Source organism: Phyllobates terribilis, unplaced genomic scaffold, assembly GCF_046119375.1.
Source record: "Phyllobates terribilis strain yellow unplaced genomic scaffold, ASM4611937v1 Scaffold_168__1_contigs__length_4147262, whole genome shotgun sequence".
Lineage (NCBI taxonomy): Eukaryota > Metazoa > Chordata > Amphibia > Anura > Dendrobatidae > Phyllobates > Phyllobates terribilis.
The window spans coordinates 1,017,577-1,041,415 of NW_027362928.1; the positions used below are offsets into that span (position 1 = coordinate 1,017,577).

At 42.8% G+C, this 23,839-nt stretch overlaps 12 non-coding genes and 1 pseudogene across 12 annotated transcripts; all 13 read left to right on the plus strand.

Moving 5' to 3' along the window:
- The first annotated feature begins 2,668 nt into the window (after positions 1–2,668).
- LOC141208175 (U2 spliceosomal RNA) lies at positions 2,669–2,877 on the plus strand (annotated as a pseudogene).
- A 1,115-nt stretch (positions 2,878–3,992) lies between these two features.
- LOC141208059 (U2 spliceosomal RNA) lies at positions 3,993–4,183 on the plus strand. Its single transcript, XR_012278329.1, has one exon. It is a non-coding gene; the product is annotated as a U2 spliceosomal RNA (small nuclear RNA).
- A 1,114-nt stretch (positions 4,184–5,297) lies between these two features.
- On the plus strand, positions 5,298–5,488 carry LOC141208060 (U2 spliceosomal RNA). The gene has a single exon (XR_012278330.1). It is a non-coding gene; the product is annotated as a U2 spliceosomal RNA (small nuclear RNA).
- Positions 5,489–6,603: 1,115 nt separating this feature from the next.
- LOC141208061 (U2 spliceosomal RNA) lies at positions 6,604–6,794 on the plus strand. Its single transcript, XR_012278331.1, has one exon. It is a non-coding gene; the product is annotated as a U2 spliceosomal RNA (small nuclear RNA).
- A 6,390-nt stretch (positions 6,795–13,184) lies between these two features.
- LOC141208167 (U2 spliceosomal RNA) lies at positions 13,185–13,375 on the plus strand. The gene has a single exon (XR_012278430.1). It is a non-coding gene; the product is annotated as a U2 spliceosomal RNA (small nuclear RNA).
- A 1,114-nt stretch (positions 13,376–14,489) lies between these two features.
- Positions 14,490–14,680, plus strand: LOC141208062 (U2 spliceosomal RNA). The gene has a single exon (XR_012278332.1). It is a non-coding gene; the product is annotated as a U2 spliceosomal RNA (small nuclear RNA).
- Positions 14,681–15,795: 1,115 nt separating this feature from the next.
- LOC141208063 (U2 spliceosomal RNA) lies at positions 15,796–15,986 on the plus strand. Its single transcript, XR_012278333.1, has one exon. It is a non-coding gene; the product is annotated as a U2 spliceosomal RNA (small nuclear RNA).
- Positions 15,987–17,098: 1,112 nt separating this feature from the next.
- On the plus strand, positions 17,099–17,289 carry LOC141208065 (U2 spliceosomal RNA). Its single transcript, XR_012278335.1, has one exon. It is a non-coding gene; the product is annotated as a U2 spliceosomal RNA (small nuclear RNA).
- A 1,115-nt stretch (positions 17,290–18,404) lies between these two features.
- LOC141208066 (U2 spliceosomal RNA) lies at positions 18,405–18,595 on the plus strand. The gene has a single exon (XR_012278336.1). It is a non-coding gene; the product is annotated as a U2 spliceosomal RNA (small nuclear RNA).
- Positions 18,596–19,710: 1,115 nt separating this feature from the next.
- On the plus strand, positions 19,711–19,901 carry LOC141208093 (U2 spliceosomal RNA). The gene has a single exon (XR_012278361.1). It is a non-coding gene; the product is annotated as a U2 spliceosomal RNA (small nuclear RNA).
- A 1,115-nt stretch (positions 19,902–21,016) lies between these two features.
- On the plus strand, positions 21,017–21,207 carry LOC141208067 (U2 spliceosomal RNA). The gene has a single exon (XR_012278337.1). It is a non-coding gene; the product is annotated as a U2 spliceosomal RNA (small nuclear RNA).
- Positions 21,208–22,322: 1,115 nt separating this feature from the next.
- Positions 22,323–22,513, plus strand: LOC141208069 (U2 spliceosomal RNA). The gene has a single exon (XR_012278338.1). It is a non-coding gene; the product is annotated as a U2 spliceosomal RNA (small nuclear RNA).
- A 1,115-nt stretch (positions 22,514–23,628) lies between these two features.
- Positions 23,629–23,819, plus strand: LOC141208070 (U2 spliceosomal RNA). The gene has a single exon (XR_012278339.1). It is a non-coding gene; the product is annotated as a U2 spliceosomal RNA (small nuclear RNA).
- The last annotated feature ends 20 nt before the right edge of the window (positions 23,820–23,839 follow it).

The following is a 23,839-nucleotide window of genomic DNA, read 5'->3' on the forward strand; positions in this document are numbered from 1 at the left end:
TTCAAAAAGTGGGGCTATAGAAAAGCTGCCAGATATAGGAATAGGTTTAATGACCTTAATAGACGGATTGACTGGTTGAGAAAGTGTGTTGCAAGTGGTTTGGAGATGTCTGATCAACTTACTGAGGCTAAGAATGAATTGAAGCGTGTGTTGGATGAGAAAGGAAAGGAAATTATATATCGTACTAAAATTGAGCACCTGGAGAAAAATGAGAAGTGTACGAGGTTCTTTTTTAAAAAAATGAATGGTAGGAAGACTGATATGAATGAAGTTGTGAATGAAAGTGGAACCAACTGTATGGGTGAGGATGTGCTGAAAGAAGTGAATAGGTTTTATAGCAAGTTGTATGATGAGAAATGGATTGACTCTGGGCTTGTGTCATATGTTCTGAATGGTGTGGAGAAAAAACTTGATTCTGAGGAGCGTGATCTGTTGTGTGAGGATGTAGTTCTGGATGAAGTGAAGAATGTGGTGTGGAGTGCTAAAAAGAGTAAGACTCCTGGGAAAGATGGTATACCTGTAGAGTTGTATGTGAAAGCATGGGAAGTTTTGGGAACAGATTTGACTGAGGTATGTAAGTATATGTGGGTGAATGGTAGGTTGTGTGAATCAATGAAAGAAGGAGTGGTTGTGCTTGTGTATAAAAAGGGTGAGAGGAAACGTTTGGAAAACTGGAGACCAATAACACTGCTGAATTCGGATTATAAGGTCTACAGTAAGTTACTGGCAAATCGTATGCGTGAAGTGATTGGTAGTGTTGTGGAGGAGGACCAAGTATGTGCAGTGCCTGGAAGAAGTATGAGTGATAACTTGTTATTGTTGAGAGATATGATTGGGGATTGCAAGGATAGAAAGCAGAAATGTATGACTTTAGCTATTGATTTTGAGAAGGCGTTTGACAGGGTTTCGCATGTGTTTCTGTTTAAAGTACTGGAAAGAATGGGGTTTCCTAGAGAATTTGTGAATTGTGTAAAATCATTGTATGATTGTGTGTCAAGTGAGTTCTTGGTTAATGGGTGGCTGTGTGACAAAGTGAAGATTAGGTCAGGAGTAAGGCAGGGGTGTCCTATGTCCCCCGTCTTATTTGTATGTGTAATAGAACCATTGTTATGTTTGATTAGACGGGATAAAATGATGAGAGGTTTGTTGGTGCCTGGTAGTGGTGGTAAGCATGTGAAAGTGTTAGGTTATATGGATGATGTTGTGGTTGTGAGTGAAAGTATGGCTTCTTTGAGTAGAATTAAATTGCTTTTGGATTTTTTTGTTGGTGCGTCTGGTTTTAGGGTAAATTGGAATAAATGTAGTTTTAAATGTTTTGGAGATAGTAGTATTCGTATGGATGGTGTAAAGTGTGAAGTGGGTGCAATCAAGATTTTGGGCGTATTATTTAATGATGACTTAAAAGGGAATGAAAGTTGGGAAGAGTGTGGTATGCGGGTTGAACGTAAATTGAATTTTTGGCGAATGAGAGAATTGACTCTGCGTGGTAAGGTATTAATTATCAAAGCAGTGATTCTCCCTATCCTGCTTTATGTGGCGACTGTTTTTCCTTCTCCTTACAGGAAAATTAAGAGAATAGAGAAGTTGGTATTCACATTCCTGTGGTGTAGTAAGATGGAGAAGTTGAAGCGGGAGAGCCTTTTTAAGGCTTGTCAGCATGGTGGGCTGGCCTTTCCCAATATTGAAGTTTTTTTAGGCCTTAATTATATTAAGACTGTGGTTATTTTGCTGGGTAAAGGCAATAAAGGTGCTTTTATGGCTAATTATTCTGCTGGATGGATGTTGTATGGGTTATGCTGGAGGAAGAGAGATGCGAGTGTGCCTGTGGCCTTTAAGTGTCCTGTTTGGTATGAGGTGATTGAGAAATTTGTGAGAAAGCATGATTTGTTGAGTGTGGGAATGAATGATTTTAGAATGACCAAGAATGTGGTGAAAAGAATGAGTGCAAATGAGGTAGAGTGTAATATTGTTGGGCTGAGAGGGAATGAGGTTTCAGATGCATGGAAGAAGTTAGATACGTATGGGATGTCAAACAAACAGAAGGATGTGGTGTGGATGACTTTACATAATATTTTACCTGTGAGAGAAGTGCAGAAGAAAAGAGAGTTGATAAGAACAGATGTGTGTCCGAGAGTGGGATGTGGTGGTTGTGAGACTGTGAGGCATGTTATGTGGGATTGTGAGTACGCGTACAGTGTGTGGAAGTGTGTAGGTGGATTGTGTAAGGGTTTAGCAGGCGTGAATTTTGTGGATTGGCGTGTGGCGATGTTTGGAATTGGTGCGTGTAGTCGGTCTAAAGATAGAATTTTATGGTTGATAATGGCTTGTGTGATGGAGAGTTTGTGGGATGCAAGGAACCTTGGACTTTTCAAGAGGAAATCTTTATCAGTGAATGAATGTGTTAGACTTATTCTTTCAAGACTATACCTGATATATAAGTTGGACAGCAGAGGCGGTGGTGGCACAGATGCCGAAGGGATTTGGAAATTTAAAAAGTGGCATTACCTTATCAAATACCAGTGATTTTTTTCTTTGTGATTCCTTGAAGTTTCTGCATTTGTGTTACGTAAAGGATGTTCCCTTGTGATTATATTTCGTCTTATACTACTGCTGAATAAATAGAACCATGATGATGAGAAGTTTTAAGTAGCAAATTTTGGAGAAATTCATACTGTTTGCTAAAAAACTAAACTGAATGGTTTAAAAAAAAAAAAAAAAAAAAAATCTGTTCTTATCAGTTTAATATCTGATACGTCCCCTATCTGGGGACCATATATTAAATGGATTTTTAGAACAGGGAGATGGAAAAAGAGCTTGCTCTGTCCACTCCACGCATTGACCTGGTATTGCAGTATCTCCAGGACCGGTGCACCCCTTCTTTAATGCAGTTTCTAAAATCAGAAAGAATTGAATTCAATGTTTTTTGTTCATTTTGCTTGTTTGTCGGATTTTGGGATGGACTCTTTGGCTTTGCTTTTCTTCTCCTCATTGGATTTTTCATGTTCAAAGTTGCAGAAGCCAGATTACAAGCTCATTTTGGTTCAACTTCAGCAACTGTGCATTGCATTGCCATGTAATGTGATGCAATGCTATCTTTCTAGCTCTCCCTTTTTACTTCCTTTTGGATAAACAGACATATTAGGCAAGCATTTTGGAGCTTTCACCTAAATAACTACAGGTGGTGAGATAAGCTGCACAATATAATTGACCTTTCAGTATATTGTTGCACACACACCATCTATTTAGCAAATGCCCTTGTTATCAACAGCAGCCTTTTAAACTCACCTGAGCTAACAGGTATGTGCGCTGGTTACTCTGCTGCGCTTAAAATTTCTTTTTTGGTTTGCTACAATGCCTTTTCTGAAACGTTGTCTCCTTCTGCTGGAACACTGACTTCTTTCATTTAATGCCTGCAGACTATAAAAGAGAACCCAACCCAAAAAGTTTGGTTGATTAGTCTGTGGCATTCTGTTAAACTGTTGCTTATGGCGGTCTCTGTGAGCTTCTCAGCGACATTCAGCCAGCCAGGTATCCTGCCTGCAGTAGATGGAATGTGGCAATGGAACGCTGGCTGCGCGTGTCATAATAGGCTCTGAGCCTTTATATACCTGTGCACAGCAGCAGCCACCTTCAGTCTGCTGCTGGACAGCCAGCAGCAGCAGCAGCAGGAGAGGTATGTAATCAGGAGCCCTCCTGCTAAGGGTAGACAGCTGCTCGTTCCACCCCACCCCCCGCCTTAATTGGTTCTCCTCCCTTCCAACGGTGTTGAGGCGGGTGGGAACAGCAGGGGGTGAAGCTGCTGTGTTTAAAGAGGTGGAGTTATGCAGATCTAAAACGCGTGGATTGCAGCAGCAGCAAGCCGAAAAGTGCAGGCATGTAAGGGATCTAGAGGTTGACAACATGTCTTCTTAACGGGAGTCCAGGAGCTCATCTCCACAAATGGACTTTTCAGGATCCTTGGGTGGCTCCGTAGTTTGAAACCAATTCTGGTTATCGCTTCTCGGCCTTTTGGCTAAGATCAAGTGTAGTATCTGTTCTTATCAGTTTAATATCTGATACGTCCCCTATCTGGGGACCATATATTAAATGGATTTTTAGAACAGGGAGATGGAAAAAGAGCTTGCTCTGTCCACTCCACGCATTGACCTGGTATTGCAGTATCTCCAGGACCGGTGCACCCCTTCTTTAATGCAGTTTCTAAAATCAGAAAGAATTGAATTCAATGTTTTTTGTTCATTTTGCTTGTTTGTCGGATTTTGGGATGGACTCTTTGGCTTTGCTTTTCTTCTCCTCATTGGATTTTTCATGTTCAAAGTTGCAGAAGCCAGATTACAAGCTCATTTTGGTTCAACTTCAGCAACTGTGCATTGCATTGCCATGTAATGTGATGCAATGCTATCTTTCTAGCTCTCCCTTTTTACTTCCTTTTGGATAAACAGACATATTAGGCAAGCATTTTGGAGCTTTCACCTAAATAACTACAGGTGGTGAGATAAGCTGCACAATATAATTGACCTTTCAGTATATTGTTGCACACACACCATCTATTTAGCAAATGCCCTTGTTATCAACAGCAGCCTTTTAAACTCACCTGAGCTAACAGGTATGTGCGCTGGTTACTCTGCTGCGCTTAAAATTTCTTTTTTGGTTTGCTACAATGCCTTTTCTGAAACGTTGTCTCCTTCTGCTGGAACACTGACTTCTTTCATTTAATGCCTGCAGACTATAAAAGAGAACCCAACCCAAAAAGTTTGGTTGATTAGTCTGTGGCATTCTGTTAAACTGTTGCTTATGGCGGTCTCTGTGAGCTTCTCAGCGACATTCAGCCAGCCAGGTATCCTGCCTGCAGTAGATGGAATGTGGCAATGGAACGCTGGCTGCGCGTGTCATAATAGGCTCTGAGCCTTTATATACCTGTGCACAGCAGCAGCCACCTTCAGTCTGCTGCTGGACAGCCAGCAGCAGCAGCAGCAGGAGAGGTATGTAATCAGGAGCCCTCCTGCTAAGGGTAGACAGCTGCTCGTTCCACCCCACCCCCCGCCTTAATTGGTTCTCCTCCCTTCCAACGGTGTTGAGGCGGGTGGGAACAGCAGGGGGTGAAGGTGCTGTGTTTAAAGAGGTGGAGTTATGCAGATCTAAAACGCGTGGATTGCAGCAGCAGCAAGCCGAAAAGTGCAGGCATGTAAGGGATCTAGAGGTTGACAACATGTCTTCTTAACGGGAGTCCAGGAGCTCATCTCCACAAATGGACTTTTCAGGATCCTTGGGTGGCTCCGTAGTTGAAACCAATTCTGGTTATCGCTTCTCGGCCTTTTGGCTAAGATCAAGTGTAGTATCTGTTCTTATCAGTTTAATATCTGATACGTCCCCTATCTGGGGACCATATATTAAATGGATTTTTAGAACAGGGAGATGGAAAAAGAGCTTGCTCTGTCCACTCCACGCATTGACCTGGTATTGCAGTATCTCCAGGACCGGTGCACCCCTTCTTTAATGCAGTTTCTAAAATCAGAAAGAATTGAATTCAATGTTTTTTGTTCATTTTGCTTGTTTGTCGGATTTTGGGATGGACTCTTTGGCTTTGCTTTTCTTCTCCTCATTGGATTTTTCATGTTCAAAGTTGCAGAAGCCAGATTACAAGCTCATTTTGGTTCAACTTCAGCAACTGTGCATTGCATTGCCATGTAATATGATGCAATGCTATCTTTCTAGCTCTCCCTTTTTACTTCCTTTTGGATAAACAGACATATTAGGCAAGCATTTTGGAGCTTTCACCTAAATAACTACAGGTGGTGAGATAAGCTGCACAATATAATTGACCTTTCAGTATATTGTTGCACACACACCATCTATTTAGCAAATGCCCTTGTTATCAACAGCAGCCTTTTAAACTCCCCTGAGCTAACAGGTATGTGCGCTGGTTACTCTGCTGCGCTTAAAATTTCTTTTTTGGTTTGCTACAATGCCTTTTCTGAAACGTTGTCTCCTTCTGCTGGAACACTGACTTCTTTCATTTAATGCCTGCAGACTATAAAAGGGAACCCAACCCAAAAAGTTTGGTTGATTAGTCTGTGGCATTCTGTTAAACTGTTGCTTATGGCGGTCTCTGTGAGCTTCTCAGCGACATTCAGCCAGCCAGGTATCCTGCCTGCAGTAGATGGAATGTGGCAATGGAACGCTGGCTGCGCGTGTCATAATAGGCTCTGAGCCTTTATATACCTGTGCACAGCAGCAGCCACCTTCAGTCTGCTGCTGGACAGCCAGCAGCAGCAGCAGCAGGAGAGGTATGTAATCAGGAGCCCTCCTGCTAAGGGTAGACAGCTGCTCGTTCCACCCCACCCCCCGCCTTAATTGGTTCTCCTCCCTTCCAACGGTGTTGAGGCGGGTGGGAACAGCAGGGGGTGAAGGTGCTGTGTTTAAAGAGGTGGAGTTATGCAGATCTAAAACGCGTGGATTGCAGCAGCAGCAAGCCGAAAAGTGCAGGCATGTAAGGGATCTAGAGGTTGACAACATGTCTTCTTAACGGGAGTCCAGGAGCTCATCTCCACAAATGGACTTTTCAGGATCCTTGGGTGGCTCCGTAGTTTGAAACCAATTCTGGTTATCGCTTCTCGGCCTTTTGGCTAAGATCAAGTGTAGTATCTGTTCTTATCAGTTTAATATCTGATACGTCCCCTATCTGGGGACCATATATTAAATGGATTTTTAGAACAGGGAGATGGAAAAAGAGCTTGCTCTGTCCACTCCACGCATTGACCTGGTATTGCAGTATCTCCAGGACCGGTGCACCCCTTCTTTAATGCAGTTTCTAAAATCAGAAAGAATTGAATTCAATGTTTTTTGTTCATTTTGCTTGTTTGTCGGATTTTGGGATGGACTCTTTGGCTTTGCTTTTCTTCTCCTCATTGGATTTTTCATGTTCAAAGTTGCAGAAGCCAGATTACAAGCTCATTTTGGTTCAACTTCAGCAACTGTGCATTGCATTGCCATGTAATGTGATGCAATGCTATCTTTCTAGCTCTCCCTTTTTACTTCCTTTTGGATAAACAGACATATTAGGCAAGCATTTTGGAGCTTTCACCTAAATAACTACAGGTGGTGAGATAAGCTGCACAATATAATTGACCTTTCAGTATATTGTTGCACACACACCATCTATTTAGCAAATGCCCTTGTTATCAACAGCAGCCTTTTAAACTCACCTGAGCTAACAGGTATGTGCGCTGGTTACTCTGCTGCGCTTAAAATTTCTTTTTTGGTTTGCTACAATGCCTTTTCTGAAACGTTGTCTCCTTCTGCTGGAACACTGACTTCTTTCATTTAATGCCTGCAGACTATAAAAGAGAACCCAACCCAAAAAGTTTGGTTGATTAGTCTGTGGCATTCTGTTAAACTGTTGCTTATGGCGGTCTCTGTGAGCTTCTCAGCGACATTCAGCCAGCCAGGTATCCTGCCTGCAGTAGATGGAATGTGGCAATGGAACGCTGGCTGCGCGTGTCATAATAGGCTCTGAGCCTTTATATACCTGTGCACAGCAGCAGCCACCTTCAGTCTGCTGCTGGACAGCCAGCAGCAGCAGCAGCAGGAGAGGTATGTAATCAGGAGCCCTCCTGCTAAGGGTAGACAGCTGCTCGTTCCACCCCACCCCCCGCCTTAATTGGTTCTCCTCCCTTCCAACGGTGTTGAGGCGGGTGGGAACAGCAGGGGGTGAAGGTGCTGTGTTTAAAGAGGTGGAGTTATGCAGATCTAAAACGCGTGGATTGCAGCAGCAGCAAGCCGAAAAGTGCAGGCATGTAAGGGATCTAGAGGTTGACAACATGTCTTCTTAACGGGAGTCCAGGAGCTCATCTCCACAAATGGACTTTTCAGGATCCTTGGGTGGCTCCGTAGTTTGAAACCAATTCTGGTTATCGCTTCTCGGCCTTTTGGCTAAGATCAAGTGCTTTATTGCAGGAGATTGTGGTTGAAGGGCACTCGGGTACCCCTCTCCTTGGCCTGGCAGGATCGTCCACTTTGGTGGACTTAGCCTGCTTGCTGCTATTAGGGAGAGGGCTTAGTCCCAGGGTAACGAGTTGCGATCCCCCAGCTTCCAGGTGTTTTTCGCTGCAAGAACACTGGGAGCGCAGATTGCAAGCGGCTGCAATTTGCAACCTTGTTGCGTTTTTCCATGGAGGTTGACCCTAACCTCGTGCCTCTTTATGCGAGGCTAAAAAACTCTATCCGAGTTCACTTCACGGCGGGTGGCTCGGATATGAGGAAATTAGGGTATGTAGTCCAGGACGTGCTCAGGAACCTTCTTGGCGTACAAAGGAATGAAATTCTCTCCATCCAGGATTATCCCAGAAGAGGTGACTATGACATCACATTCACCGGAGAAGGTATTTTTAGAGATGTACTAGAAAAGTTAAAAAAAGTTGAAAATAGTCCTGTTTTGAAAGGGATACAAATTGTTGAGCACGTCCTGGATGAGGTAAGACTGGTTATTGTAAAAATATTTTCGCCCTTTGTTTCTGCTCCAGAAGTAATGTCATTTCTAGCAATTTATTTTAAAAGTGTTAAATGTATTGGGAAGATATTAAACGAATATAACATATGGACATCTAAGTGGAAATTCCTTGTGAAGTGTACAAGAGATCCAAATACACCAGGTGGTATACGGCTCCCCCCTGCCCGTTTCAAAATTGGGCAAACAAATGGGGATTTCTTCTTTTCTGGGATGCCAGTATATTGCAGAAATTGTGGGCGCTATGGTCATTCAAAAGAAAACTGTCATGTATCATGTAGAAATTGTGCTAGTGAAGAACATGAGACAAAAGAATGCCCTAAGGAAAAGAAATGCAGTTTTTGCCAGACTCCAGGTCACTTTTATTTTTCTTGCCCTCACAGATTTCGGGAAGATGAGCAAAAGGGGAAGTCCAAGACGTCCGACCAAGGACCAAAAGATCAGACCACCCCTCAGGAGGAGGAACAACAACCTGGAGCCTCTGGAGACAATAAGGGCGTACCAAATAGTGAAGTGTCTCCAGAGTCTATGACAGGTAAAATACCAAATCCCAAAACCTGGCTGCAGGACCTGCGGGAGTCCAAAAGGAGGGCTGAGAAGGAGCAGAAGGGCACTACTGGTAAGGTCAAAAGGGACCGGCAAAAGGCCGACACAGAAGCCCATGCCCAGTCTGGGTCTCCTAGTGCTGAGGGCGCTGAGTGGATAAAGGTGGGTCCTAAGAAAAAGAAAAAGGGTGGTTCGGAGGAGGCAGCAGGAGGTGAACAGATGGACACTTCTCCAGAAGGGGACGTGGACGCTGGACCCTCAGGGGTTTCGGTCTCCGCTGCTACAGGTGGGGACCGGGATCTTGCTGCCTCTGAAGAGTCAGAGGCTCTGCCTTGTGCGCAACCTCCTCCTATAGGACGACCTTCTACAGGTCAAACAGGGGCGGCGGAACCCCTCGGGGACCCACCTGATGAGGAACTGCATGGCCAGCCAATGGAGACCCAGCGGGTTCTGCCAGCCAGCCCTCCGAGCTATGCCAGTGTAGCGTCGGGTTTATATAAATGTGGTAATCTTTCCTCCTCCACGGAGACTCTCGTGACGATACTATCAGATGAGGAGGGAGGCGCAAGCCCAGTGGTCTGATCAGGTTCATCGGACAGGTAAATCCGTTGCTCTTAGTTACCTAAGTAAAATTTCTACATTTTCTAATGATGGCTGAACTGAAAGGTATTTCCCTCAACGTGAGAGGCATAAAATCTAACACGAGAAGAACTGCTCTTTTTAATTTTTTTACGTGTTTTACTGCATCTGTATTTTTTCTGCAAGAATGTAATATCCCACATGAAATGTCATATCAAAAATATAAAGATGAGTGGAAGTGTGGGCCATCTGTCTGGTCCGGATCGAATGCTGCAGGATCAGCGGGTGTAGCCATACTTTTTAAAGGGAACGTTTTAATTGATTTTATTCAGGAAATTTTACCAGGTCGTATTTTATTAGTAAAAGCTTTTATTGATGGTATTAGATGGCAGTTTTTAAATTTTTATGGATCCCCAGAGAAAAATGAAAGAGCCGAAATGCTTGATCTTTTACCATTATTTATTAATAACTCTGAACCTTTTATCTTAGCAGGGGATTTTAATTGTGTTTTAAAAGGTGAAAACCGGCGCTCCAGCTCTGTAAGCAGGAACTACGATAAAACCTCAGGTATGCTACATGATATAGTCAAAGATGCTAAATTGATAGACATATATAAAGAGTGTCATAGTGACAGCCCAGAGGACGCCGGTTTCACTTGGAGCAATGCTAATTGTAGCTCTAGGATTGATTTTATTTTTGGTTCAGATAAAACAATACCTGCCAAATGTGAAGTTTTAGCTAATATATTTTCAGACCATAAACTTTTATCCTTTACCATAAAAGTAAATGACAACAAAAAATGTGGTAAGAAAAGCTGGAAAATGAACGTATCCCTTTTAACCGACCCGCAGATTTTATCAGATTTTATTGAGTTTTATAGGAAATGTAGAAAAGGGAAAAAAACAAATGAGACTATGAGTGTATGGTGGGATAGAATGAAAGTAAAAATAAAAGACTTTTTTATTAAAAAGAGTATATGTAGAGCCAAAGAAAAATATGAAGAATATAGAATTTTAAATACCCGCCTACAAACATTATTTAAGCTCAGAGACAATGGGATAGATGTACAACTTGATATTTCAAACTTAAAAGAAGAGATTTCAAAATGGCTAGAACAAAAAGGAAAAGAGATAATTTTTCGTTCTAGAGTACAACATATAGAAGAAAATGAAAAGTGTTCCAGATATTTTTTTAGGAAAAATAAAAAAGAAAAAGTGATAATTGACCATATAGATGGTGAGAATAATATAAAAAATATGCTGGGTAAAGTTGAGGTTTTTTTTTCTAATCTTTTTAATGGAAAAAATATAGATAATAAATTAATGGATGATTCGCTGCAAGGACTAACAGCTGTTTTAGATCCCGCATCCCAAGAGTTTTTATCCCAAGTTTTAACGGAACAAGAAGTGTTAAAAACTATTAAAAGTTTTAAAACTGGAAAGGTCCCTGGTCCTGATGGCATCCCAATAGAATTTTATGTATGTTTTTATGATATTTTAAAAGATGATTTGTTTTATTTGTTTACTGAGGTTTTTAATAATAAGGTTTTATTAAATTCCTGGAAGAAAGGTGAAGTCTCCCTCCTATACAAAAAAGGCGATAAATCAAAATTAGAAAACTGGAGACCAATAACACTTTTAAATTGTGACTATAAAATAATGGCTAAAATTTGTGCAAATCGTCTAAAAGAAGTCATCAGCAAAGTTATTCATTCTAATCAAGTGTGTGGGGTGCCGGGGCGCAGTATATGGGACAATCTGAATTTAGTGAAAGACTGTATTGAGGATGTGAAAGACAGAAAGGGGAAAATGGCGATTTTATCTATTGATTTTGAAAAAGCATTTGACCGTGTCTCACACTTTTATCTTTTTAAAGTTTTAGAGAAAATGGGCATACCAGAAGGGTTTTTACTATCGCTTAAAGCATTTTACAAGGATTGTACAAGTAAGATTTTAGTGAATGGTTTTAAGACACAAGAGGTATTTTTACGGTCAGGGGTGAAACAGGGATGCCCTCTGTCCCCCCTACTGTTTATCTGTGCACTGGAACCAATGTTATGTGCAATACGCCAAAATAAACAGATATGCGGTGTCCCTCTGCCTGGAAGCGGTGGTTTGGAGGCCAAGGTTGTAGGCTACATGGATGACGTGGCGGTCTTGTGTACAGATGCACCATCACTTACGGCCACTCTCCATCAAGTGCAATCCTTTTGCCTAGCTTCTGGTTTTAAAATCAATTTTAATAAGTGTAACATTTTAAGTGTTGGGGGGATGATTTTACGTGATGTACCAATTAATGTCTCCGAATCCATTTCCATTTTAGGTATATCATTCACTGAAAATAATGATGGTTATAATAGTTGGGAAACAGTTATACAGAAAGTAAATACGAAAATATGTATGTGGAACATGAGGAGACTTACAATGGAGGGTAAAGTATTGGTTTTAAAGATGGTGATTTTACCTCTTTTATTGTATCTTAGCATGGTTTTCCCCCCGCCTGTTAATGTTTTAAAAAAGATAACCAAAACCTGTTTTACCTTCTTTTGGAACTCAAAAATGGAAAAGCTGAAAAGAGAAATCGTGATGAAATCAAAAGTAAAAGGTGGTAAAGATTTTCCAGATTTTAATAGGTTTCTTTTAATCCATCTGTTCGTTTACTGTTTTAATGCCCTTTTTAAGAATCACTATTGGTCCTTTTTTATGCGTTTTAATACAGGATTTTTTATGAGAAAGTTTGGATGGTATGAAGTTAATATATCTGTGCCCCATGCTTTTAATTTGTCGACGCATTATGAGATTTTAAGGAAAATAGTGTCCGATTTTAATTTAGGGACTAAGAAAATAGAGGAATTAAGAAATAGTAAGAAACTAATTAAAGAAATACGTAAAAGTGAGGAAATATGTAATGTTGACAGATATGATGATGACAAATCTATGTCTATCTGGAAAATGATTAACGTTTTTTATCTTTTTAATGAACAGAGAGATCTGGCTTGGAGTTGCATGCACCGCTGTCTTCCTTGCCGGGCATTCCAATACAGAAGAGGATTTGTGAGGTCTGCCATCTGCCCAAGAGCCGGATGCCAAGACGAGGAAACGGTGGAACATCTATTATGGACATGTAATTTTGCAAAGGATTTCTGGAGAAGACTGCTCCCCCTACTGGAAAGGGTGGCAGACCTCAAGGACTTTACATATAAAACTGTGCTATACGGACTTATGGAATGCCCCACAATGGACCAGTACACAATGGCTTGGAAGACAGTGAACTGCGCCAAGTCATCTCTCTGGAAAGCGCGCAACATTGCTATTTTTAAACAAGATGTTTTATCAGTGAATGATGTTTTAAGTTTATGTTTATGTGAAATGTATACTTATTATTTAATTGACAAAAAGAAGAATGTACATATTTCCAAAAAATGGCTTGTTGACCAATGGAACCTAATTATTTAAAATCTTTGTATTTTTTTGTTTTGTAAATTTCATTTGTCTTTTAACGTTTGGTATTTGTTTAATTATGCTTGTAATTTGTTAAAGTTTTAATAAACGGTTTTATCCCTCTGCAGGGGATAGCCAAATTAAAAAAAAAAAATCTGTTCTTATCAGTTTAATATCTGATACGTCCCCTATCTGGGGACGATATATTAAATGGATTTTTAGAACAGGGAGATGGAAAAAGAGCTTGCTCTGTCCACTCCACGCATTGACCTGGTATTGCAGTATCTCCAGGACCGGTGCACCCCTTCTTTAATGCAGTTTCTAAAATCAGAAAGAATTGAATTCAATGTTTTTTGTTCATTTTGCTTGTTTGTCGGATTTTGGGATGGACTCTTTGGCTTTGCTTTTCTTCTCCTCATTGAATTTTTCATGTTCAAAGTTGCAGAAGCCAGATTACAAGCTCATTTTGGTTCAACTTCAGCAATTGTGCATTGCATTGCCATGTAATGTGATGCAATGCTATCTTTCTAGCTCTCCCTTTTTACTTCCTTTTGGATAAACAGACATATTAGGCAAGCATTTGGAGCTTTCACCTAAATAACTACAGGTGGTGAGATAAGCTGCACAATATAATTGACCTTTCAGTATATTGTTGCACACACACCATCTATTTAGCAAATGCCCTTGTTATCAACAGCAGCCTTTTAAACTCACCTGAGCTAACAGGTATGTGCGCTGGTTACTCTGCTGCGCTTAAAATTTCTTTTTTGGTTTGCTACAATGCCTTTTCTGAAACGTTGTCTCCTTCTGCTGGAACACTGACTTCTTTCATTTAATGCCTGCAGACTATAAAAGAGAACCCAACCCAAAAAGTTTGGTTGATTAGTCTGTGGCATTCTGTTAAACTGTTGCTTATGGCGGTCTCTGTGAGCTTCTCAGCGACATTCAGCCAGCCAGGTATCCTGCCTGCAGTAGATGGAATGTGGCAATGGAACGCTGGCTGCGCGTGTCATAATAGGCTCTGAGCCTTTATATACCTGTGCACAGCAGCAGCCACCTTCAGTCTGCTGCTGGACAGCCAGCAGCAGCAGCAGCAGGAGAGGTATGTAATCAGGAGCCCTCCTGCTAAGGGTAGACAGCTGCTCGTTCCACCCCACCCCCCGCCTTAATTGGTTCTCCTCCCTTCCAACGGTGTTGAGGCGGGTGGGAACAGCAGGGGGTGAAGGTGCTGTGTTTAAAGAGGTGGAGTTATGCAGATCTAAAACGCGTGGATTGCAGCAGCAGCAAGCCGAAAAGTGCAGGCATGTAAGGGATCTAGAGGTTGACAACATGTCTTCTTAACGGGAGTCCAGGAGCTCATCTCCACAAATGGACTTTTCAGGATCCTTGGGTGGCTCCGTAGTTTGAAACCAATTCTGGTTATCGCTTCTCGGCCTTTTGGCTAAGATCAAGTGTAGTATCTGTTCTTATCAGTTTAATATCTGATACGTCCCCTATCTGGGGACCATATATTAAATGGATTTTTAGAACAGGGAGATGGAAAAAGAGCTTGCTCTGTCCACTCCACGCATTGACCTGGTATTGCAGTATCTCCAGGACCGGTGCACCCCTTCTTTAATGCAGTTTCTAAAATCAGAAAGAATTGAATTCAATGTTTTTTGTTCATTTTGCTTGTTTGTCGGATTTTGGGATGGACTCTTTGGCTTTGCTTTTCTTCTCCTCATTGGATTTTTCATGTTCAAAGTTGCAGAAGCCAGATTACAAGCTCATTTTGGTTCAACTTCAGCAACTGTGCATTGCATTGCCATGTAATGTGATGCAATGCTATCTTTCTAGCTCTCCCTTTTTACTTCCTTTTGGATAAACAGACATATTAGGCAAGCATTTTGGAGCTTTCACCTAAATAACTACAGGTGGTGAGATAAGCTGCACAATATAATTGACCTTTCAGTATATTGTTGCACACACACCATCTATTTAGCAAATGCCCTTGTTATCAACAGCAGCCTTTTAAACTCACCTGAGCTAACAGGTATGTGCGCTGGTTACTCTGCTGCGCTTAAAATTTCTTTTTTGGTTTGCTACAATGCCTTTTCTGAAACGTTGTCTCCTTCTGCTGGAACACTGACTTCTTTCATTTAATGCCTGCAGACTATAAAAGAGAACCCAACCCAAAAAGTTTGGTTGATTAGTCTGTGGCATTCTGTTAAACTGTTGCTTATGGCGGTCTCTGTGAGCTTCTCAGCGACATTCAGCCAGCCAGGTATCCTGCCTGCAGTAGATGGAATGTGGCAATGGAACGCTGGCTGCGCGTGTCATAATAGGCTCTGAGCCTTTATATACCTGTGCACAGCAGCAGCCACCTTCAGTCTGCTGCTGGACAGCCAGCAGCAGCAGCAGCAGGAGAGGTATGTAATCAGGAGCCCTCCTGCTAAGGGTAGACAGCTGCTCGTTCCACCCCACCCCCCGCCTTAATTGGTTCTCCTCCCTTCCAACGGTGTTGAGGCGGGTGGGAACAGCAGGGGGTGAAGGTGCTGTGTTTAAAGAGGTGGAGTTATGCAGATCTAAAACGCGTGGATTGCAGCAGCAGCAAGCCGAAAAGTGCAGGCATGTAAGGGATCTAGAGGTTGACAACATGTCTTCTTAACGGGAGTCCAGGAGCTCATCTCCACAAATGGACTTTTCAGGATCCTTGGGTGGCTCCGTAGTTTGAAACCAATTCTGGTTATCGCTTCTCGGCCTTTTGGCTAAGATCAAGTGTAGTATCTGTTCTTATCAGTTTAATATCTGATACGTCCCCTATCTGGGGACCATATATTAAATGGATTTTTAGAACAGGGAGATGGAAAAAGAGCTTGCTCTGTCCACTCCACGCATTGACCTGGTATTGCAGTATCTCCAGGACCGGTGCACCCCTTCTTTAATGCAGTTTCTAAAATCAGAAAGAATTGAATTCAATGTTTTTTGTTCATTTTGCTTGTTTGTCGGATTTTGGGATGGACTCTTTGGCTTTGCTTTTCTTCTCCTCATTGGATTTTTCATGTTCAAAGTTGCAGAAGCCAGATTACAAGCTCATTTTGGTTCAACTTCAGCAACTGTGCATTGCATTGCCATGTAATGTGATGCAATGCTATCTTTCTAGCTCTCCCTTTTTACTTCCTTTTGGATAAACAGACATATTAGGCAAGCATTTTGGAGCTTTCACCTAAATAACTACAGGTGGTGAGATAAGCTGCACAATATAATTGACCTTTCAGTATATTGTTGCACACACACCATCTATTTAGAAAATGCCCTTGTTATCAACAGCAGCCTTTTAAACTCACCTGAGCTAACAGGTATGTGCGCTGGTTACTCTGCTGCGCTTAAAATTTCTTTTTTGGTTTGCTACAATGCCTTTTCTGAAACGTCTCCTTCTGCTGGAACACTGACTTCTTTCATTTAATGCCTGCAGACTATAAAAGAGAACCCAACCCAAAAAGTTTGGTTGATTAGTCTGTGGCATTCTGTTAAACTGTTGCTTATGGCGGTCTCTGTGAGCTTCTCAGCGACATTCAGCCAGCCAGGTATCCTGCCTGCAGTAGATGGAATGTGGCAATGGAACGCTGGCTGCGCGTGTCATAATAGGCTCTGAGCCTTTATATACCTGTGCACAGCAGCAGCCACCTTCAGTCTGCTGCTGGACAGCCAGCAGCAGCAGCAGCAGGAGAGGTATGTAATCAGGAGCCCTCCTGCTAAGGGTAGACAGCTGCTCGTTCCACCCCACCCCCCGCCTTAATTGGTTCTCCTCCCTTCCAACGGTGTTGAGGCGGGTGGGAACAGCAGGGGGTGAAGGTGCTGTGTTTAAAGAGGTGGAGTTATGCAGATCTAAAACGCGTGGATTGCAGCAGCAGCAAGCCGAAAAGTGCAGGCATGTAAGGGATCTAGAGGTTGACAACATGTCTTCTTAACGGGAGTCCAGGAGCTCATCTCCACAAATGGACTTTTCAGGATCCTTGGGTGGCTCCGTAGTTTGAAACCAATTCTGGTTATCGCTTCTCGGCCTTTTGGCTAAGATCAAGTGTAGTATCTGTTCTTATCAGTTTAATATCTGATACGTCCCCTATCTGGGGACCATATATTAAATGGATTTTTAGAACAGGGAGATGGAAAAAGAGCTTGCTCTGTCCACTCCACGCATTGACCTGGTATTGCAGTATCTCCAGGACCGGTGCACCCCTTCTTTAATGCAGTTTCTAAAATCAGAAAGAATTGAATTCAATGTTTTTTGTTCATTTTGCTTGTTTGTCGGATTTTGGGATGGACTCTTTGGCTTTGCTTTTCTTCTCCTCATTGGATTTTTCATGTTCAAAGTTGCAGAAGCCAGATTACAAGCTCATTTTGGTTCAACTTCAGCAACTGTGCATTGCATTGCCATGTAATGTGATGCAATGCTATCTTTCTAGCTCTCCCTTTTTACTTCCTTTTGGATAAACAGACATATTAGGCAAGCATTTTGGAGCTTTCACCTAAATAACTACAGGTGGTGAGATAAGCTGCACAATATAATTGACCTTTCAGTATATTGTTGCACACACACCATCTATTTAGCAAATGCCCTTGTTATCAACAGCAGCCTTTTAAACTCACCTGAGCTAACAGGTATGTGCGCTGGTTACTCTGCTGCGCTTAAAATTTCTTTTTTGGTTTGCTACAATGCCTTTTCTGAAACGTTGTCTCCTTCTGCTGGAACACTGACTTCTTTCATTTAATGCCTGCAGACTATAAAAGAGAACCCAACCCAAAAAGTTTGGTTGATTAGTCTGTGGCATTCTGTTAAACTGTTGCTTATGGCGGTCTCTGTGAGCTTCTCAGCGACATTCAGCCAGCCAGGTATCCTGCCTGCAGTAGATGGAATGTGGCAATGGAACGCTTGCTGCGCGTGTCATAATAGGCTCTGAGCCTTTATATACCTGTGCACAGCAGCAGCCACCTTCAGTCTGCTGCTGGACAGCCAGCAGCAGCAGCAGCAGGAGAGGTATGTAATCAGGAGCCCTCCTGCTAAGGGTAGACAGCTGCTCGTTCCACCCCACCCCCCGCCTTAATTGGTTCTCCTCCCTTCCAACGGTGTTGAGGCGGGTGGGAACAGCAGGGGGTGAAGGTGCTGTGTTTAAAGAGGTGGAGTTATGCAGATCTAAAACGCGTGGATTGCAGCAGCAGCAAGCCGAAAAGTGCAGGCATGTAAGGGATCTAGAGGTTGACAACATGTCTTCTTAACGGGAGTCCAGGAGCTCATCTCCACAAATGGACTTTTCAGGATCCTTGGGTGGCTCCGTAGTTTGAAACCAATTCTGGTTATCGCTTCTCGGCCTTTTGGCTAAGATCAAGTGTAGTATCTGTTCTTATCAGTTTAATATCTGATACGTCCCCTATCTGGGGACCATATATTAAATGGATTTTTAGAACAGGGAGATGGAAAAAGAGCTTGCTCTGTCCACTCCACGCATTGACCTGGTATTGCAGTATCTCCAGGACCGGTGCACCCCTTCTTTAATGCAGTTTCTAAAATCAGAAAGAATTGAATTCAATGTTTTTTGTTCATTTTGCTTGTTTGTCGGATTTTGGGATGGACTCTTTGGCTTTGCTTTTCTTCTCCTCATTGGATTTTTCATGTTCAAAGTTGCAGAAGCCAGATTACAAGCTCATTTTGGTTCAACTTCAGCAACTGTGCATTGCATTGCCATGTAATGTGATGCAATGCTATCTTTCTAGCTCTCCCTTTTTACTTCCTTTTGGATAAACAGACATATTAGGCAAGCATTTTGGAGCTTTCACCTAAATAACTACAGGTGGTGAGATAAGCTGCACAATATAATTGACCTTTCAGTATATTGTTGCACACACACCATCTATTTAGCAAATGCCCTTGTTATCAACAGCAGCCTTTTAAACTCACCTGAGCTAACAGGTATGTGCGCTGGTTACTCTGCTGCGCTTAAAATTTCTTTTTTGGTTTGCTACAATGCCTTTTCTGAAACGCTGTCTCCTTCTGCTGGAACACTGACTTCTTTCATTTAATGCCTGCAGACTATAAAAGAGAACCCAACCCAAAAAGTTTGGTTGATTAGTCTGTGGCATTCTGTTAAACTGTTGCTTATGGCGGTCTCTGTGAGCTTCTCAGCGACATTCAGCCAGCCAGGTATCCTGCCTGCAGTAGATGGAATGTGGCAATGGAACGCTGGCTGCGCGTGTCATAATAGGCTCTGAGCCTTTATATACCTGTGCACAGCAGCAGCCACCTTCAGTCTGCTGCTGGACAGCCAGCAGCAGCAGCAGCAGGAGAGGTATGTAATCAGGAGCCCTCCTGCTAAGGGTAGACAGCTGCTCGTTCCACCCCACCCCCCGCCTTAATTGGTTCTCCTCCCTTCCAACGGTGTTGAGGCGGGTGGGAACAGCAGGGGGTGAAGGTGCTGTGTTTAAAGAGGTGGAGTTATGCAGATCTAAAACGCGTGGATTGCAGCAGCAGCAAGCCGAAAAGTGCAGGCATGTAAGGGATCTAGAGGTTGACAACATGTCTTCTTAACGGGAGTCCAGGAGCTCATCTCCACAAATGGACTTTTCAGGATCCTTGGGTGGCTCCGTAGTTTGAAACCAATTCTGGTTATCGCTTCTCGGCCTTTTGGCTAAGATCAAGTGTAGTATCTGTTCTTATCAGTTTAATATCTGATACGTCCCCTATCTGGGGACCATATATTAAATGGATTTTTAGAACAGGGAGATGGAAAAAGAGCTTGCTCTGTCCACTCCACGCATTGACCTGGTATTGCAGTAACTCCAGGACCGGTGCACCCCTTCTTTAATGCAGTTTCTAAAATCAGAAAGAATTGAATTCAATGTTTTTTGTTCATTTTGCTTGTTTGTCGGATTTTGGGATGGACTCTTTGGCTTTGCTTTTCTTCTCCTCATTGGATTTTTCATGTTCAAAGTTGCAGAAGCCAGATTACAAGCTCATTTTGGTTCAACTTCAGCAACTGTGCATTGCATTGCCATGTAATGTGATGCAATGCTATCTTTCTAGCTCTCCCTTTTTACTTCCTTTTGGATAAACAGACATATTAGGCAAGCATTTTGGAGCTTTCACCTAAATAACTACAGGTGGTGAGATAAGCTGCACAATATAATTGACCTTTCAGTATATTGTTGCACACACACCATCTATTTAGCAAATGCCCTTGTTATCAACAGCAGACTTTTAAACTCACCTGAGCTAACAGGTATGTGCGCTGGTTACTCTGCTGCGCTTAAAATTTCTTTTTTGGTTTGCTACAATGCCTTTTCTGAAACGTTGTCTCCTTCTGCTGGAACACTGACTTCTTTCATTTAATGCCTGCAGACTATAAAAGAGAACCCAACCCAAAAAGTTTGGTTGATTAGTCTGTGGCATTCTGTTAAACTGTTGCTTATGGCGGTCTCTGTGAGCTTCTCAGCGACATTCAGCCAGCCAGGTATCCTGCCTGCAGTAGATGGAATGTGGCAATGGAACGCTGGCTGCGCGTGTCATAATAGGCTCTGAGCCTTTATATACCTGTGCACAGCAGCAGCCACCTTCAGTCTGCTGCTGGACAGCCAGCAGCAGCAGCAGCAGGAGAGGTATGTAATCAGGAGCCCTCCTGCTAAGGGTAGACAGCTGCTCGTTCCACCCCACCCCCCGCCTTAATTGGTTCTCCTCCCTTCCAACGGTGTTGAGGCGGGTGGGAACAGCAGGGGGTGAAGGTGCTGTGTTTAAAGAGGTGGAGTTATGCAGATTTAAAACGCGTGGATTGCAGCAGCAGCAAGCCGAAAAGTGCAGGCATGTAAGGGTTCTAGAGGTTGACAACATGTCTTCTTAACGGGAGTCCAGGAGCTCATCTCCACAAATGGACTTTTCAGGATCCTTGGGTGGCTCCGTAGTTTGAAACCAATTCTGGTTATCGCTTCTCGGCCTTTTGGCTAAGATCAAGTGTAGTATCTGTTCTTATCAGTTTAATATCTGATACGTCCCCTATCTGGGGACCATATATTAAATGGATTTTTAGAACAGGGAGATGGAAAAAGAGCTTGCTCTGTCCACTCCACGCATTGACCTGGTATTGCAGTATCTCCAGGACCGGTGCACCCCTTCTTTAATGCAGTTTCTAAAATCAGAAAGAATTGAATTCAATGTTTTTTGTTCATTTTGCTTGTTTGTCGGATTTTGGGATGGACTCTTTGGCTTTGCTTTTCTTCTCCTCATTGGATTTTTCATGTTCAAAGTTGCAGAAGCCAGATTACAAGCTCATTTTGGTTCAACTTCAGCAACTGTGCATTGCATTGCCATGTAATGTGATGCAATGCTATCTTTCTAGCTCTCCCTTTTTACTTCCTTTTGGATAAACAGACATATTAGGCAAGCATTTTGGAGCTTTCACCTAAATAACTACAGGTGGTGAGATAAGCTGCACAATATAATTGACCTTTCAGTATATTGTTGCACACACACCATCTATTTAGCAAATGCCCTTGTTATCAACAGCAGCCTTTTAAACTCACCTGAGCTAACAGGTATGTGCGCTGGTTACTCTGCTGCGCTTAAAATTTCTTTTTTGGTTTGCTACAATGCCTTTTCTGAAACGTTGTCTCCTTCTGCTGGAACACTGACTTCTTTCATTTAATGCCTGCAGACTATAAAAGAGAACCCAACCCAAAAAGTTTGGTTGATTAGTCTGTGGCATTCTGTTAAACTGTTGCTTATGGCGGTCTCTGTGAGCTTCTCAGCGACATTCAGCCAGCCAGGTATCCTGCCTGCAGTAGATGGAATGTGGCAATGGAACGCTGGCTGCGCGTGTCATAATAGGCTCTGAGCCTTTATATACCTGTGCACAGCAGCAGCCACCTTCAGTCTGCTGCTGGACAGCCAGCAGCAGCAGCAGCAGGAGAGGTATGTAATCAGGAGCCCTCCTGCTAAGGGTAGACAGCTGCTCGTTCCACCCCACCCCCCGCCTTAATTGGTTCTCCTCCCTTCCAACGGTGTTGAGGCGGGTGGGAACAGCAGGGGGTGAAGGTGCTGTGTTTAAAGAGGTGGAGTTATGCAGATCTAAAACGCGTGGATTGCAGCAGCAGCAAGCCGAAAAGTGCAGGCATGTAAGGGATCTAGAGGTTGACAACATGTCTTCTTAACGGGAGTCCAGGAGCTCATCTCCACAAATGGACTTTTCAGGATCCTTGGGTGGCTCCGTAGTTTGAAACCAATTCTGGTTATCGCTTCTCGGCCTTTTGGCTAAGATCAAGTGTAGTATCTGTTCTTATCAGTTTAATATCTGATACGTCCCCTATCTGGGGACCATATATTAAATGGATTTTTAGAACAGGGAGATGGAAAAAGAGCTTGCTCTGTCCACTCCACGCATTGACCTGGTATTGCAGTATCTCCAGGACCGGTGCACCCCTTCTTTAATGCAGTTTCTAAAATCAGAAAGAATTGAATTCAATGTTTTTTGTTCATTTTGCTTGTTTGTCGGATTTTGGGATGGACTCTTTGGCTTTGCTTTTCTTCTCCTCATTGGATTTTTCATGTTCAAAGTTGCAGAAGCCAGATTACAAGCTCATTTTGGTTCAACTTCAGCAACTGTGCATTGCATTGCCATGTAATGTGATGCAATGCTATCTTTCTAGCTCTCCCTTTTTACTTCCTTTTGGATAAACAGACATATTAGGCAAGCATTTTGGAGCTTTCACCTAAATAACTACAGGTGGTGAGATAAGCTGCACAATATAATTGACCATTCAGTATATTGTTGCACACACACCATCTATTTAGCAAATGCCCTTGTTATCAACAGCAGCCTTTTAAACTCACCTGAGCTAACAGGTATGTGCGCTGGTTACTCTGCTGCGCTTAAAATTTCTTTTTTGGTTTGCTACAATGCCTTTTCTGAAACGTTGTCTCCTTCTGCTGGAACACTGACTTCTTTCATTTAATGCCTGCAGACTATAAAAGAGAACCCAACCCAAAAAGTTTGGTTGATTAGTCTGTGGCATTCTGTTAAACTGTTGCTTATGGCGGTCTCTGTGAGCTTCTCAGCGACATTCAGCCAGCCAGGTATCCTGCCTGCAGTAGATGGAATGTGGCAATGGAACGCTGGCTGCGCGTGTCATAATAGGCTCTGAGCCTTTATATACCTGTGCACAGCAGCAGCCACCTTCAGTCTGCTGCTGGACAGCCAGCAGCAGCAGCAGCAGGAGAGGTATGTAATCAGGAGCCCTCCTGCTAAGGGTAGACAGCTGCTCGTTCCACCCCACCCCCCGCCTTAATTGGTTCTCCTCCCTTCCAACGGTGTTGAGGCGGGTGGGAACAGCAGGGGGTGAAGGTGCTGTGTTTAAAGAGGTGGAGTTATGCAGATCTAAAACGCGTGGATTGCAGCAGCAGCAAGCCGAAAAGTGCAGGCATGTAAGGGATCTAGAGGTTGACAACATGTCTTCTTAACGGGAGTCCAGGAGCTCATCTCCACAAATGGACTTTTCAGGATCCTTGGGTGGCTCCGTAGTTTGAAACCAATTCTGGTTATCGCTTCTCGGCCTTTTGGCTAAGATCAAGTGTAGTATCTGTTCTTATCAGTTTAATATCTGATACGTCCCCTATCTGGGGACCATATATTAAATGGATTTTTAGAACAGGGAGATGGAAAAAGAGCTTGCTCTGTCCACTCCACGCATTGACCTGGTATTGCAGTATCTCCAGGACCGGTGCACCCCTTCTTTAATGCAGTTTCTAAAA